Source organism: Diadema antillarum, unplaced genomic scaffold, assembly GCF_040938485.1.
Source record: "Diadema antillarum isolate AM-2024a unplaced genomic scaffold, OU_Dant_1.0 seq00000781_RagTag, whole genome shotgun sequence".
NCBI classification, from domain to species: Eukaryota; Metazoa; Echinodermata; class Echinoidea; order Diadematoida; family Diadematidae; genus Diadema; species Diadema antillarum.
The window spans coordinates 802244-820635 of NW_027271669.1; the positions used below are offsets into that span (position 1 = coordinate 802244).

General features: G+C 37.8%; 1 pseudogene; it reads left to right on the forward strand.

The window, feature by feature from the left end:
• The first annotated feature begins 1488 nt into the window (after nucleotides 1–1488).
• LOC139739066 (uncharacterized) lies at nucleotides 1489–7808 on the forward strand (annotated as a pseudogene).
• Nucleotides 7809–18392: the final 10584 nt, after the last annotated feature.

Here is an 18392-nt window from a genome sequence, read left to right on the forward strand (position 1 = left end):
CGTTGTGTTTCTTGTTGCATTACAAATGGGCGAAATACTTTCCGTATAAAGCCACATGGCTTACATCCTCACATTCAATCTGTACACAAGTCATTTCCTAAACCAAACTACTGGCATGACTGATAAGTTTGTGTACAACTACATTCTGTTGCCACAGTACTACTGACACGACTTAGCAAATTGTTGTATGTTTGATTCTGTATACATGTGTGTATGCGTATGTGTGTGTGTCTGCGAATGTGTGTATATATGTGATTGAGTTCTTCGAGAAGTCATGTGATTATCGAACATGTCATTAACTCTTTTGACTTAAACAAACTGGACTTGCATTTAGATCATCGAACAACTGAAGAAGTTTTTGGTGACCTAAAGGCGAAAGTTCTTCATGCACAGCTAAAGGCTTTTGAATATGGCACTTTATTGGCTGTTACTGTGGTGTCGTGATATGGGTGTCCACATACAGCGTCCTATATGTTCCATCAACAGGTATATATATATATATATATATATATATATATATATATATATATATGAAGAGTTTGTTCGCAAAAACCGATAAGTCTATATTTGCCAAATGGAGATATTTGCGATTAAAGGTCAAGAAAAGTAAGGAGAATAATAATTAAATTTTTGTTTCCTTTGACCATCACTTCAAATATGTACCTTTATATGTAGTGGCCAATATCTCATTTAAAAGGTATTATTTTGTACTTTATGACAGTGACCGTACTTCAAAATCTTCAAAAATGGACTTATCGGTTTTTGCAAACAAACTCTTCATATATATATATATATATATATATATATATATATATATATGTGTGTATATATCACATATATATATATAGAGAGAGAGAGAGAGAGAGAGAGAGAGAGAGGGAGGAGAGAGATAAATAATAGTGCTTATTGTTATAATATCATGTATCCATCATATTATACCCATATTTTGTGTTTGTTCGCCTGTTGTTGTTTCATTAATTCCCTTGGTCTTGTGTTACCTTAATACTTTGTTATTAACAATGCTTGTACATGACACACTTCAAAACTCAGTTAAACCAAATCAAATCAAAGTGTCAGTTGCAAAATGATATATTCTCATTTGAGAATTTATGAAAAAGAAAGTGAATGCCTAAGTTATTGTTCAAGATATCCTTAAAGTTGTAGGTTTATTGTTTAACCTTCTTCATCATACATTTTAATGTCACTATCAGTATTTTGTTGATTACTTTATGAATTGGTGTGTTCGTAATAATGCTTTCTTATTCTGTCTTTCCACTCTTATTTTTTTATTCTTCCCAATGATTTGCAGCCAATTTGTACAAAAAAAAAAGTTTATGAAAAATATTTTGGTAGTCTCTATTAATAACTTTTATTTAGTAAAAATGAATCCATACATGAGTTTGTCCATAAGTAAAAACATTCTCTTTTCATCGCATTTTTCTTTCAGATTCTTCGTGATATCTCTGTTGGATAAGTTCACACTTGACGGGAATGTGGGGTGTACTCGAACGATGTCCATACGTCGCTTTACCCACTAGTCTGACTGTCCTTCGACGGTGCGACTAAATCTACAGACACCTCCACACGGGACAAATAGGCAGCACGCCACGGTAAAGCGAGTGCACGTACCGATATACTTGATCACTCTATAACCAGTCTTTTGACGGCGTCTTAAGATGATTATGAGTAGTCGCCAAGCGAGGTCAAGTAACATCGTTATAACGGAGAAAACAACCGGCGATCCCATCTCCACCTTCTGCGGCGAATGTCTCCAAAACGGCTTGGTTTCCCGCCTACAGGTTCTTGCGATGTTACGCGCCGATTGAAGCCAATCAGCCAAAGCCGCCTTAAAGGCTTGATTTAACGCCACAACCTTCATTAAGGATTTCTATGTTAGAGCTTGTTGGATGGCGCAAAGAATGTGTCTTCACTCACGCTCTGGCCTCTCGGAATAACTCTATTTCGTGTATGAAAAGCAGGATGTATGAACCAGTGAGCAGATATGATAAGTGTGCATTTAGATTGCATCTAGGTTGATTCTTGGACTCTGTTCTGAGCCATGGTAGCGAAGATTCACGATACGTTTCAAGTCATGTGATCATGAAAGTGGGCTTTCCTTGGACCCACGTCATCATGTTGGTATGCCATCTCGTCGCCTTACACTCCCTGCCCCTCACGAATGCCAACCTCATGTACAACCCCCAGATAGACGTCAGGTTATGTGGCCGTGGAGGGCGCCTATCTTGGATCTGCGATCCTTTCTCCGTTCTTTCAAGAACAGACGGTGAGACTCTTTGGCATAGATTTTGTTATAAGTAACTAACAGATTTTGCTCCGTTCATCTCTCTCTCTCTTTCTCTCTTCCTCTCCTAGCACTCTCTTCAACAGTCTTGCATACACGCATAATATCTTTCTCTCTCACACACACACTGCTAACTTGTTTCTGTCAGACTGTTATCATTGACAGATTGATAATGAATTATCAGTCAATTTACTGACAGTTATGACTGACTGTGTTTTTATGAAAAGGGATTTAGCCCCCTCTGCAAGGAGGTCTTCACCATCAAAAAAAAAAAAAAAGCCGTTTCGTCAGGTTCTCGTAAACAATGGTTCCATTCCGTTGTCAGTGTTTAACTGTAAGGGATCCCTCTTTGTTTCAGACAAAATAAAGCCCAGGAGGCATTGATAACTGTATATCCATCCTAACATTAAGGCTTTGTATACCCCCCCCCCCCATGCTATATGCTTGTTAATCGTCCAGGAGACACAGTGCAAGGGGTATGTGTGTCTCCACATAACACTATTTTTGTTGTTTTTAATGTGTTTTCGTTGTAGTTGTCGAAATGTTTAAAACGAGAATGAATAGTATAGGTTTTCCCGGCCAATTTCGCACTTTTGTCAGTCCATTTGATAGAAGGTTCTTTCAAGTTAGCAAAAGCACCTCGTTACCGCACAGTCTGTCATTCAAAATTGCAACTCACGCTTTCAATTTAGCATTTCGATCGATGAAATTTGCACATGCGGCTTTCAAATCCGTGAAAAGGGCATTCAAATTGGCTTGTACTCTACGTTCATTCAAATTCGCCACCATTCGCCGAAAAGGTATACTTGAGTCATTCAATTTCGCGAATGGGCAGTCAAATTCCGAACATTTTAATGCAAATCAACGTCATGTTATTTATTATTTTTTTGAATTGGTGAGAACATTTAAATGTGTGCATTTCTATGTGATTTTTTGTTTCATCCATCCCTTTTTGACCCGATATAACTCGAGTTTGTTGTTCCGTGACTCCCCTTTTCTTTCATACATATAGGCCTACATGTACCAATACTACAGATTAACTTCATCTTCTTACAGTCATGACAGCACAAGTTAGATACAGACGTATATTTCAAGAAGACAGAGAAAGAATTATAGGAACATTTGATGATCATAACCTTGACTCAATAAGCACATCGAAAAAAAAGAAGCTGTTGCCAAAACCTCCAAAATGAACACGAAAATATGAAGTGTATTATGATACTTACAAAACAATAACTATGTTTTATAAAGTAAAGAAAGAACCATAGCATAAACATGTTTGCTAAATTGACTGCAAAAGATGTTATTGGATAGAACGAGAGCAGCATATACGTGATCACGTGATCATATCATTCTAAATTTAATGAACGAATAACGAAATGGTGCTTGTTTTACGAATTTAAATCGAAAAAGTGTTAATTAGAATGAGGTTAAATGTAATTTGAATGCTCAAAAATGAATTTGAATGAAGAGATCATAAAATTGAAATACCGAACATGTCATCTACGCTAAATTTTCCTAAATTGAATAAAGAATTGGACTGACAAAAGTGCGAAATTGGCCGGGAAAACCTAGAATACATGTTGGTATCTTCCGTTTGTTGCCCGTAACTATTCTCAAACCGAGACATTTTTTCGTCTGTTTTTCTCCCCAATTTATCTGCAGCCGATAAGTTGGACCGAACACTCGAGGAGATACAGTCGGAAACACAATGTGCTTGTGACGCTGTGGAATACAAGTGTAACACCACATCAAAGGGGTACACCATATCCATCGCCATACTGCCTTACCTACCGCACTCCAGGCAGTGAGCAAACCGATAATATTTGCCTTTGTCTCTGCTTGCCCTTTCTGTGGTCTCCGTATTTAACCTACCTCCTGTCACCATCTTCACCCCCATCCCCACCCCATCCCCCACCCCATCCCCACCCCATCCCCACCCCATCCCCATCCCCACCCCATCCCCACCCCGTCCCCCACCCCAAAAATGAAAAGAGTAATAGCGAGGTGTCTTCCAATTTCTTGTTTCTCTATCATAGCCAAATTACGAAAAAAAAAATCATAAATGCATGTGTTTTTTTTTTTTCTGGAAAATGTCCAAGTGAACGATTACTTCTACTGGTATTGAATGTGAAATTTATTCTTTGCTGAAGTATATCAGTTGCAGGACAGGAAGTAAAATTAAACCAAAATAGATGGATAGATGGATATTCCACTATTAAATGATACCAGCAAAGTTTAATGAATCTTACAGTGTCCCATGTTTTAATAGTGACATCAATATCTGGCGAGACCAATATAGTGATATTTTTTACTGCCATTTTTTTGTACTTCGGATTTCCCCTATCAACTATCACGTAATAATGGCTACTTACACTATACTACAATGATCTATAATTGTGATGGATTCGATTAAGGCATTTTGATTTCATTAAAAAGAGAGATTTGATGAAAATTTTTGTATTATGCATAGACTTGTGAGCTGATAATAATCTTAATCCCTTCAAATTAACACAATTATATTGTTGTGACAGATATCATCGTGAAAACATGTACAAGTCTAAAATCCCATTACGTCTTGTGTCAGATTGTTATAAAATCTCTGTCATTTTGCCGTCTTGTTTTGCGCTCTTTGTAGCGGACATACAATGAATTTAATGTGTTGCTCTTTGAAATAACGAAATATATGCAGCCATGTAGTGTATTTTTCCTTTAGATCAGTTCCATTCTTTTTTTTTGGTCTTACTTCACCTTTATCTATCTTTGTCTGGAATGCAAACTCCACCTTAAAGCAATATCACCACCCATGTCAACGGTAATCGCGTTGTCTGTAGCGCAGGGGTAATCGTTATTTTCCTTCTCGTTCTGTTACGTGGTATGAGCATATTGGTAATTCGAGCATGGTTCCAGTGCAATCGCTGCATCCGCCCGACACGAAATGCATTCGGCTTTCTGTCGTCAGAGAAATGTCACAGCTCACAATGGACAAACTGCATAATATACCAGCCTACAGCTAGGCTTTATCTACGAATAAGTAAGGGGCCCTGGCCGGTGATTTCTTCTCTTGCTATGAAGTGAAAGTGAGGAAAAGCGCCACGCGTTGTTATGACAACGAGAAAGGCTAAGATTCTCATTATCTGCGTGGGAGAGCTAAATATCTCCGGAGTATATCTTCAAGCAGCTTAAAGGTCGGCTCGTGCAGTGATACAAGGCGGAAATGTATTTTAAAGAAAAAAGAAGAGTCACTGAAAAATCCATATTTAGAAATTAGCATATTTTTTTAAAACAGAAATTGGCATGTTTTTGAGACATTGATTCGACAGATCGTCGTGTGAGAAATAATGCCAGTTTACAAAGCTCATAACGTTTAAATCATGCACCTTAATGTTTTTGCAAACGATAATAACCAATGAGTCTGTTTTGTTTTTGTTTTTTGTTTTGTTTTTGCTGTCTTTTCTAATGAAATCGGAATTACGCAAGACCAGTTGATGGACATTAGTCACGTGGACGGTTAAGGGTAGACTGATCATTACCACCAAAAAAAAATCAACAAATATATATACACATTATTTCTTACATGAGAAACGTTTGCCTCAGAGCAAAATGTCATAATATTTACGTAGTTTGATTTGGACACTTTATAAGTCACTCTCCACTATTATAGGGTATCAGTTATCATGTGTCCAGACATTATCTTGAAGAGAGTAATATTCGCTTTGTATACCTCAGTCATGTAACTATGTGTTACACAAGTATATGCTACTGTTTATGAAAAAGAGCCTTTTAAAGCATAATTCAGAAGTATGATATCTAGTGGAGAGGTAGAGTTGAAAGGAATGTGAACTATTTTTAATCTTGTCTGATTTTGATGCTTTTTTTTCTCCCTTGCCACTTTTGTCACGTGACAGGGATCCTGTGACGGCGGAAAACTATGCGGATTATCTTCGGAGATACGTCTGGCGCTTTGGAAAGTGCGGAGATGACGTTGTCATAGTGTTATCGAAACGTGAGAAGCAGGTAGGTTATCTAAACCACTTTGGCGGAAGAATCGCCCACTTTAAACTGCACTGAGTTAGGGTTGCTGTGAATATGCCAAACAATTTTCGCCTGTCGTCTATCTTCACTCACGCAAAGACAAAATAACATTATCTTTTCTGCAGAATATAACATAAAGAAAATGTTAACAACTCTTGACTCTTGAAACAATTCGACGATTTTTCTCTAACTTTATCAGATTGTTCGCTAATATTTCTGCATTAATTGAATCCCTTAAACTTCCCCTTTAAACGGAAAATCCTAAAAAGATCTTACTCGTCATTTTAGTCCATGTGTTCTTGATTGAATGACCCGGAATTGGCTTCCATATAGACGGTTATGAATTGTTATAATTTACCTTTTTAATAAATGTACTATCGCACAACGAGACATCATAAACAAACAATTTATCTTTTTGCCTCGTATTATTATTCCGTAAATGTATGCTAAAAAATGAGATACGATTTTTGGCACCATGAGTTTTCAATGCTGACAACAGCAACGACAAAAATGATACACTAGTTCAAAGCTTGCGAGTTATTTTAATTTGTCCGAGAATAATCGGAGTTGACATTGAATCCCCGCATCTTTGCTTCACGATCTTGTTTTACTTTCCATTGAATGATCTATCTTGATAGTACATTGATAGTAAAGCTTAATCTTACATTGTAAGACAATTATTATTATCAGCCCCAAAGCTGCATTTTCCATTTACTCATCACTTGCTCATAAACCAAATCTAACTAACGAAAGCATTCACCGATACAGTCAGAAAATTTGCCGAACCTTATCATTTTGCAGCGACCTGGCGCGAATTAGACTTTGAATAAGTGTGATTGAAAAAAAAAAAGATAGAAGTCGGTCTGTCTATAACATCTATTGTGTTCATTGTGTTTGCATGATTTTCATTAGTGAGACCAGTCATGTCTAACTACTGGTTTTAGGGTCTTGTAGTGAATTGGTTAAACTGAACAAAACAGACATTCCCTCTTTCATCGTGGTGGTAGTCTTTTCAAAGTCATTGTTGAGAAATTTCGGAGATATGTTAGCATGGTTCTACGTTTTTGAGAAATAACATGTTTCAAACTGAACTGTACGTTTCTTTGTTCTATTAAATAAAATGCTGAATACATTTCCACCTGTACAGTAGCAGTTGAAGGATTTTTTTCCTGTCCACTTTGTTCACAGGTTTATGCTTCCGTGGGACCCACGGCAGCTCTCAAACTGAAGTCGCTCATCGTCAACGACATCTACTCGGGACTCGAGACAGTTTTTTTTCGACAACGGCGAGTTCTGCACGGGGTCTATCTTACATGCTGGAGAGTTTTTCAGCGAGGCTTTCGCAGCGACCTATGAAGTCACGCCAGATTTTTCCCGTGTGGGCCCGTTTGTCCAGATGGCGATAGGCGCCCCTCTTTTGTCCTCACGTGTTTTCTGCAGCATGTACCTGTGCCGGAAGCTGTATTCATAGCAAACGGCAGCCTGTCGGGTGCAGCCGGCTGGGAGGACAGCCGTCGCCTGAGCTTTTTTTTTTTCCTCCCTCATATTAATTGAAAAATGCTACGAAAGTCGTCTGACCTTTTCGTAATTGACGGGGAAAAAAACTCGACGTTGCCCTGAGCGCTGAGGCGAGAATCGTTTTTCCATCCGCGTAAAACGGTGTGTCATAGCACCGCTGTTTTCTAGCGATGCGTAAACCATGACAACGCTCCACAGCACCTGAGCTTCGCCCCCATTTCAGGGCGCTGGCACAATTACTGCAATTCCCTGTGAAACTTAAGCCAGGGAGAGAAACGTCAGTACTGATTGATTTAGATTTTGCTGTCGTTTGTTGCTTTTTTTTTTTTATTATTCTTATTTCGGCTTTCATGTCAAAAAAAGAGAGAAAAACTTGATTTTCATAATCGTCGGCATGTCAAGAATTCTCCCTACAGGTGCACGCCTACAAAAAACGCGATGATCGTGTTTTATTACTCCAATTAATTATTATGTATGGTGCCCTGCAACACAGTTTAACCGGGTTGTCGTTTATCACTGGTATACTGACGTTTTAGTTAGGCGTGAATGAGTTTCCGTGGGTGAAACTGGAGTGGTCAAGGATCGCGCCCTCTTTTCCAGGCTGTGTGTTTTGAAAACCACCTGCAATCGTGTGTGGATGAAACGTTTCCTCGACATAAAAACCCACGAACGACAGTGTCCATCGGAAGTGGTCTTCGAGCAAGACTAGTCTTCAATCAAAAAACTGGGGGCAGATATCACGTGGAAACATGTTTTACTGTGCACCGTACACAGCCTGGGTGATTAGGCTATGCAAACAGTTTTCTTAAAACAAGCAAAACAAACAAAACATTGCTTTTCCAGGCGATTGCGACGCTCATGATGATGGTGTGATATTAAAACTGATTGTTCCTGCATCTTCTCTTGTTCCTGTTTTCTCTTCCCTCGTGCTCCCTACCCCTGCTCCTCGCTCCTCCTCCTCTGTTCTCCTCATCCTGTTCCTTCTCTTCCTCCTCTTTCCTCCTCCTTTTTCCCCTCCTCCTTTTCCTCCTCCTCTTTCCCCTCCTTCATCTCCTCTTCTTTTTCTCTTTCTTTTTCCTACGTGAGGTCTATAAGTAATTGCTGCATGGAGAGGCAATGCTGTCGTTTCAAAAAGAACCGCATGTTGTGAAACTTATTACGTGGCCTTTCGAAAAAATACTTAGTATTCATTTTTACAGATCACTTCTAGAGAGAAAGAGAAAAAGACAAAAGTATTAATCATGGTCCTGGAGAAACTAACAATGATACAAGCTGACCTCTTTTCTATTTTACATTCCACACACCGTAGAGGGCCCATATCAGCACTGTAAATAAAAGTCTTACACGAGCTTTGCGTGCAATAACCATGATGTGCCGAAAATTATTCAGTGGCCGCACAAAAAAAAAAATAAAATATTTGACTTTATATACATAAAAATTGTACGTTGAAAAAGGGGCTAACGACCCTTGCGGAATGTGACCCCTACTTACATACACCATGCCATCAGTACTTTAAAAAGGTACGAATACACATTTCGAAAATATGTTTTGAATAGCGTGTTCAAGGGAAACTACCATTTTTATTGAAAACTTAATTTTAAAAAACTAACAAAAATAAGTTTCGTCAATTACCGAATGAAAATACAGATATATGGTAAACGACACAGTTATGATAACACATCACACGCAGAAACTGGCGTTGGGTATAGGAGACGTCTTTTTAGTTAACTAAAGACGTGAGCAATAGAAATCTGAAAGTGATGCTATTGTATTCTGCCAGTGAATACGCACTGTGGTTGAAAACGTTTTTCCATCTCATAACCACAGTATAGGCCCCTAAGGATTCTACCTCTGCAAGTGAGCACTCTAAAAAACAATCTCCCTTCATAGAAAAATTACAGTATTGACAATAGATCATGCGCAAAGCTCTACAAACGTGCACGCACACGCACGTGCGCAGGGGCCCCGTACGCGTCCACAACATCCGTGTCGTGCTGTTTTCTGATGCTTTGTGGTTGAGAGTCCACTATTCATTGTCTTGAGTACGACATACTAGTATGAATCGCTTTTACAAAAATCTTCCCCGCATTTGATTAGACTGTAACCTGGTTTAACAGATGGAGAAACTCGGCATTCAGCGAAGAGATCTGAAAGTGCATCCATTGATCTTTTGGGCTAATGAGAAAAATTAAGCGTAAATGCCGGTAATGGAGTTAGCAGGGGAGTTTCGAGAGAATATCGTAACTTTTCACGTATGAAAGTCCAGTACACGTTAAAAGCTGTAAGCTTATCTATCGACACTATCGCATATACATTATTCTGATCTTGAAACAACACATATATATTTAGCAAAAACATAAAACAAAGTCTTAAGAACATTTGTAATAACAGGGGACAGATTCAAATTGTGTTTTGATATAAAACACAGCAATGATGACTTTTGCGTGTATCTCGTGAGGTAGATTGTGGAAGCGTTATTAAAGAGCACCTAATTTTGTATAATACCTGCAAGTCCAAACGAGGAATAAATTAACTACAGTCATGTAGTCCTACTTTGCAGGATTAATCAACAAGAGGGAGCGAGGAGACTATGTTGAATCATGCATCGTCCTGGTACAATCCACCGCAGTACTTTACGGGGATTATTGTGTGAGAAAGGGATAGGGGAGGTTGTCAGTTACATCTTTCTTATTCTCTCTACATAGCAGAGGAACGGTTCATTTAGCCAAGACAAAAAGTTTCAATCATTCAGCACTCAAAGAACTGAGTATTGTTATGGTTTGGTTTCACGTGCTTTTTCACTGTTTTTAGAAAGCCCAAAGTGTTGGTTGTGTTGATCAATCGACGTCTGCTTTTATTTTTTTCTACTTGATGTTTCTGCAAAATGTGCAAGCACATCTATTTATTTATTTATCTATTTATTTATTACTGTTTTTGTCTTGTTTTGTTTTTTGGTGCCATGGGGAAGGAAATGTACGAGCAAGTGCATCATTGTTAACTAATTATGAGTGGCACTATGTTTAGGTCTACTTCGGCGGAACTTATGCAGTTCATTATCTGCGAATCGACTGCATTAGAGGATAAGGAAATAACTTCGTGTGAATTGAATAAGTGCTCGCAAATTCTGCCTGTTTAGTCAAGAGTAATTGAGAGCTTCATAGAAGTATAGGCTGACGTACTATGGGGTAAAATGTAAGTACGGTTATAGTGAACGGGCGAAGCAATGTGTGCTGTGTCCAGGGTTTATTTGTGTCAGATTGTGGACGACTTTCCCTGGCTAGTCAGCAATGACGACGTTAAAAGTTCGTAGCGATTTCAGAACTGACTGACTGGAGAACTTAATTTGTTTGGATCAACCGTTTATATGTACGTCATGTGCAGTTGCCTTCGGGCAGTCACATACATCGGCGATCTTCGCTTACGAGACGCAAGAGGGCGACAGACTGCTGAAGTGTTTGGCTCGCTGACTACAGTGAAGCTGGGATGTTTCGTTATCACATGATACTTATTTCACTTCATGGTTTTGACCATTTTTATTGAGCATTCTTAGTCACGATCGTTTTTAAAGTGGAAACTTTAAAGCACTGCGTTTTTAAGAGTGTTGTTTCACAGGTCGACGTGCTGAAAACGTTCCGTTTTGAAACAATGTAGGACGTCATCTTCAACACATCGACATAAAACGGACATTTTCAATTGTCGGGTAGTACATGAACACTATATCTTCCATCAATCTGGACCAAATTAGTGTAGTTACCTCGTTGGTTGTGACACATATTTTCTTTCTTTTCTGCCAACAGTCGGGAAAACAAACAGACAAACAAACAATCAAACGCACTGAGTGCTACGTTACGACTGTTTTAATGGCAAGTTGCGAAAGCGAATTTTGACTTTTACTTTTTCATATAGGCACAAAGCGCACCTAAGCTTTCAACAGTTAATACAATTGAAGGGGTCGGCGCAATATAGTGCTAATCCACACTTTTGTCAAAATTGAGTTACATGCATTTTCATAATCCTTATCCTTCACTCTTACCTCTATGAAAATATCATATTTGAATTCAACCAATAAGATGTTAAAAATGCATGCATTCATGTTTTCTTAATGTTCAATGTATAGACTTTCCAAACATTCAACAGCGATTATCTCAAAATGACTATTGTGTGGGTGAGCACTATATTGCACCGACCCCTTTAATTTTTGAACTCGAATTCATGTAGTATATATTAGAAATTATGCAGCATAATAAATTAGTGTCTGTACATTTCATTACTCATGGAAATACAACGAATTATCTTTTTTTCACGAATGTAAAGGTCTGTGTTATTTCTTCTCAACGAGATGAATGATGTCCAATTTATTAAGCACCATTGTTTTAAAAGTGGAAGAATATGTAACTGTATAATTATTATTATGTAAAGCTAACAAATGCGAATGTGAAAGAATAAGCCATGAAAGAATAAGCTAAGCACATTGAGATGTTGGTTGTTATTGTCAGAACATGGATTATGTAACATGAATGTTTTTATGAGGCGTTTTAATAATCACCAAGAAAATGGCTCATCATATTATGGCTTATAGTTGACTGTGCCATGAAAGTACCGTGTGTAAGACTGAGTTGAAATCATTCGGCAAAGCAGTTCTCGTTTGCATCATGTTTTGAAATACGTAACTGTAACTAAGCAGAGCTTGCGGATCGATGACTACGATCCACAGACTAGCATGAGGAGCTTTGTCACAAGAGGTGGTAGAAAACGAAATGACGCCACTGATTGTTAATTACTACAATCATGTCATTCCACATTGACCCCTGACCTCAAACCTTTGCGTCAAGTCGAGTCCGGTACTCCTTTTCGCGAGGGGAACAATTCGTGTCGAGACTGAAGTCGAGAACATTTTGGATTGTCTGGTACAGTCTATTGATGTGGTATAATATTTGTATCGTCATAATAATTGTGGCATTATGCCAATCTGTGGTATTAAAAAAAATTTGGATAGAACCCCGCATCCGTACATGTGTTGTCGAATATGTGTATGCCTTTTCGTTGTTTTTATTTGATTTTTGATGGTATGTTTTGAAGTTCTACAAGTTAGGTTTTTTTTTTTTCATCTCTTTCGCTGTTTGTTAGTCCGTTGATGTTGTTGCTCCTGATATAAAGACAAACGTATGACATGTAAAAAGTGCAAATGCACAAGTGAGGAAGACAGGTCATTACCAGTATTTAAACAAATTATTTGCAAATTCATCTTCGATTTTGTGGTTCCATCTGATTGTTTTATTTGTGTGCTTGTGTGTGCGGGCTAATTTTTGGCAAGGTGAAGTCTTTGTAGACTTTGAGAAGCGTTGCATAAGACGCGTACGCACAGAGCGTACATCCTCTGTCAGATTGCACTCTTTATGGTCGCAAAAAAAGCAAGCAAACCAACAAACAAATAACAGCAACATAAAAATACATATGTATTATACTATTAGAAACTCCCAGAGTCTCATACACACCGCCTGTCTGTGAACAAGTGTCTTACCATAGATAGGAAAACATGTAAAGCTACCGAGTATCAGGAGTACCGGCAGTGATATGATGGGCTCTGGATTTGTCTGTAAAGATCTTGGGTTCGAACCCCTCGTGGGTTCATCCTTGGACAAGGTCCTTCTTGACCCAGGTGTTTATACAAATGAACAGCTCTCTGGTAATGTTGGGGAATAGTAATAAAGACAGAACCCTCTGGAAGAGCAGTATTAACATCAAAGAGGCTACCACCCTGGATAAATAGGACCTTATTATTATCCTCATTACTTAGCATGACTTTTGTAACCATTGTAGAGTTCAACATTTCTACATGAAGGAGCTTACCATGTAATTTCCCAGAAGTCGCGAGTGAAATTGCAGAGAAAAAAAAATACAAACACGTGTATTGATTACTGACGGAGATAAATTGACTTTGTGTAACTTGTAGTGATTTATTTCATTCTTTTGAATTACAACGTAATGAGTTATTATACACATTTGCATTCAGTTGTAACTGGACGCGGTACAGTTTATGCAGTAGTATTCATGTCCGGCGGAAGGAAAGGAAAGCAAAGGAATACATAAGGTATCACCACTTTGGCCCCCCTCCCCACTTTTAAAAACGCTCCGCCGGCCCTGGTATATTTTGTCACGACGAAATCTGTTGTAAGCCTTTTCTGAACGAACTGATCTCTGATGCAAGAAACGTTATTCGAAGCAAGTCACACTCTAATGATTTATAGGATATTCACACTACGCACCCGATCCGTGTACTTAGTTAAATATGATTAATTTGTTGTTTCCTAATTGTTGTAATCAAATTGTTTTAAGTTTCTTCTTGTCAATATTCATGCCACTTATTGAAAAGAGGATTCAAATTATGTAGTGAATTTAATGAAGTTGGTAACGTTAAAATTCGAGACTTCTTTTTCATGATTCGGTCAGAAAACCTTTGCTCATTCTCATTATCTTTTCTCCCTCCATGTCCTATTTGCCTTCATCTTTCTTCTGTCGCCGTTTCTTCTTCTGCTCATGGTAACCTCCCTGCACAGTGGTACACTGAATAAGGTACTAGACTAATCTTTCGAATCCTGTCCGTACATTCCTGGACAAGATGCCATACGCCAAAATTAAGTGCGGATTTTGATTGGGTGCAGATAGGTGGGTTGTTGTGATGGCATGGTTCCCAAAAGATTAGTGAGATGTCATCCGAGATAAAGAATGTCACTTCATTGCAATTCTTCTGTTTTATTGTAAGTGTTATGATGTGAGATATTCGTTTAATTAACAACTCTTTCTATGCCTGCTTTTTCCCTTCCTTGATAACTTCTGCCTGTTTGTTTTACAAAGTTGTGTCAAAATAGAAAGATGACTCTATAAAGACTGTGTACTAGGACAGAATTTCACTGTGCAATCCTGAAGATATTGTATTGTCTTCTTTTTTTTTAAAGAAAAAGAATGGTCGTATTGGTAAAAACATTGCTCTGCTCAGCAAACTGAAGCGCTGCACGTAAATAATCATTCTTCGTGTGAACTAATTGTTCATCATTGTACGTTCTTTGAATATTATTGTTCTTCAGTTTGTAGTCAGAAAATATACAGATATAATTTATCTTCATTTTCATTTTATTCTTTAGATATTTTCCATTTTGATGTTTGTGATATTGTGGAAGAATGTAACTCCTTAGTTATGGGTATGACTTCTTTCTTTTTTCATTGGAAAACAGTCTCGTATTCGATTTTTACGCCATGGTCGCATGAATAAAACGATGTAAAAAATGTCACTATAAGGACATATGTTACTGGATTTTCACGTAGCAATTAAACTCATTTTTTTGTCAAACATTTTTAAGTCATGTTTTATTTTGTCGGTATTACATTAAGAGAGAGAGAGAGAGAGAGAGAGAGAGAGAGAGGCTAACTATTATACACAATTGCACACACACACACACACACACACACACACACACACACACACTCAATAAAATAAAAAGTAAAAGTCACTGTTTGTTGGATTTTAAACACTTTTTAGTCATTTGATTAATTTGCATCACTTTGATCCAGCTTATCAACTCTATCAAAGGGAAGATCCCGGGCAAAGGTCTTATCTCAATATGCCTAAGTACTTAAAGCGACACATTGCCAGCTCAGATCCTTGTTATGCATTTATTTGTCTATCAAACTAATACTTTTGTGCGAATCCGGGCAATTAGCCCCAGAGGGCAATAACCTCCCGGCTAAATACTGGTTAGTGGTAAGGTTAGAGTAAAGATTAGGGTTAGCGTTAGGTTTAGGGTTAGGAGTTTGGGTTAGGGTTAGGATTATCTTCAGGATTAGGATTAGGATTACGGCCAGGGGAAGGGTCCGGGGTAATTGTCCATGGGGTAATTGCCCTAGACCCCTTTTGTGGTATATCGCGGGGAAAAAACTCTGAAGAAATATTATTCTTTTTTATCCGTAATATCTTGTTGATAAAGATATAATAGCTTTTATTGATAAATTACATAGTAATCATTAATAACATATCAAAAAGATGCCTATCGATCCAAATAAGCAATGAATATTCGTACAGTTAGAAGATGCTGCCATGAACATACATATACACGTAAACAAACGTATTTTGTTGGTATTATGATGTCATCAATAGAAAAATAAAAAAAGACCGACCTTATGATAAATGTTCCTTGAATACAATCTAGCCTGAATATGTATGCTTTCTGAATACAAAGTAATTTGCTGCAAAGGTTTTCTAATAGATGAAATTACGCACAACTTTAAATGACATAATTAAAATTTTCATATGATATCAATGATACTTATTTGTAAGTATGGATGGGAGGGGTTTCCTCTAAAGTTTGAATACAACGATGACCGGTCGTCATTTTGATCCGTTGACTCTGTACATAACAACCACTTACAAAGAGATATTCAGGTACAATTTCCTGTCATACAACACTCTATCCCTGCATTTGGGTTGTGTGTGTACAGTTTGTGACCAATGATGCCCAATGATAAAATACCACGAGTATAAATAGAAATAATTATTTATATGATAAATAATTTTGCTTTAAAAAGCAAATGGAACCAATAGACGATGCGGCGGAGATACATGCATATTCAAATAAAACATGACACGACGGAAAGAAGAATAAATAGGTAATACGTAGCCCAGGAGCACGAAATCAAGAAAAAATCCGATGAATACACGATTTGAATATTAATGAGAAGGAACACTTCTATCTGTAGGGCCTAAAAAGCTGAGAAGTAATAGAACAGGACCGGGTACACAGTAAATGCAAAGGTAATAGTTTTCTCATGAATTAAGCAAAATGTATAGGTAAAATCTTGAAGAAAATGAAAATGTAATAACATAAAAAATGATGACAAAAGTTACTCTGGCTGACGATGAGCAATTATCAGCACCAGTCATAATTTAGCATGGGCAGTGAAAATAACTTGCGTTCATTGTGAGTACACATCATACGAGTAATAAAATATCCATAGATTGTAAAGAAAGTTTGTGCAATCTATATCCCCAGCTATAATGGGCTAGTGGAGCTCGGCATTTCACATAAGACTACAGCGTCAGGGTATCAGTATTAAGCGCTATATAAGTGTTATTCATTATAATTATTATTATAAAAATCGCCTGTAAAAACATGCTTACTGCGTTTGAAGTGTAACACTGATCATGAAAATCGATATTTTTAAAGCCGATAATTCAGGCTTTCTTACGCAATTCTCACCATCTAATGTTTATCTCTTTAAAAATCGAACATTCCAGTAAAGACATGAGGAAAGAAAACATAAACATGAATCATGGTGAAGAATACACCATCAAAGTTTGACAATCTTGTGTTTACAATAGTAGGGGTGATGTACCACCCCCCCCCCCCCTCCCTTCAGCTGGTCACTCCCCTCGCAGAGAATGTCTCATTCGCACTTTCTGTTCAATGTTGGCAACTCTGTGTGTTCTTACGTTTGCACCTGTAGCACTAAAAGAGTTAAGGCAACAGTACAAAATATGAAGAGTTTGTTCGCAAAAACCGATAAGTCCATTTTTTAAGATTTTGAAGTACGGTCTCCGCTATCATAAAGTATAAAATAGTACCTTTTAAATGATAATATTGGTCACTACATATAAAGGTACATTTCTGAACTTATGGCCAAAAGAAGTAGATATTTTCTTTTTATTCTCTTTATTTTTCTTGACCTTTAATCGCAAATATCTCCATTTCGCAAATGTGGACTTATCGGTTTTTGCGAACAAACTCTTCATATGCTAACAAAAACAATCGATGCAGCGACTCCTCGTTTAATTACACACCTTTATAAGCGGCAAAGTCGTACACCTGAAAGCATAAAACGTATACACGAATAGTAACTGGTACTTTATCTACAATGAGGTAACAATGAAAGATATCTTCTGTTTCATTTTTTTTTTTTTTTTGGGGGGGGGGATTAGGGAGGGGTTAATACGGCCGGCGAAACGGGGGGGGGGGGCATACACATAGGGTGTAACCACTTTGCCCCCTTTTTCACCCCGGAAATGGCACCGAAAAACTAGAATGTGGTTAAGTTTTTTGCCGATTGCACGTGGCGTGATACCCGGAAGTGCAGCAGAAGTTGCGCTGAAGGCCTTTTTTAATTTTGCTTGTTACAGATGAACCCAGAAGTGGCACCAGAAATATAAACTGCCCCCCCCCCCCCACACACACACACTTTGAAAACGTTATTTTTTTACGACAAACGAACAAGAACAAGCAAATATCATAATTGAGATATGATCGCATCACCTGTACGGCCTGAAATTTTATTTTTTCCTCGACTTACCATATGCGGGATGATCTTTGTCTCTGACACTGTTCATTATTATAACCTAATATTATCTTACTGAACTTTCTCCTGTAGCTAACAAGTGAAATAGTACTGATCAAAAGACTGTCTCTGAGTAATTGAATCAACACTTCATGTCAACTCTTAAACATACACTCATACACACACACACGCATACACACATACAAACACACGC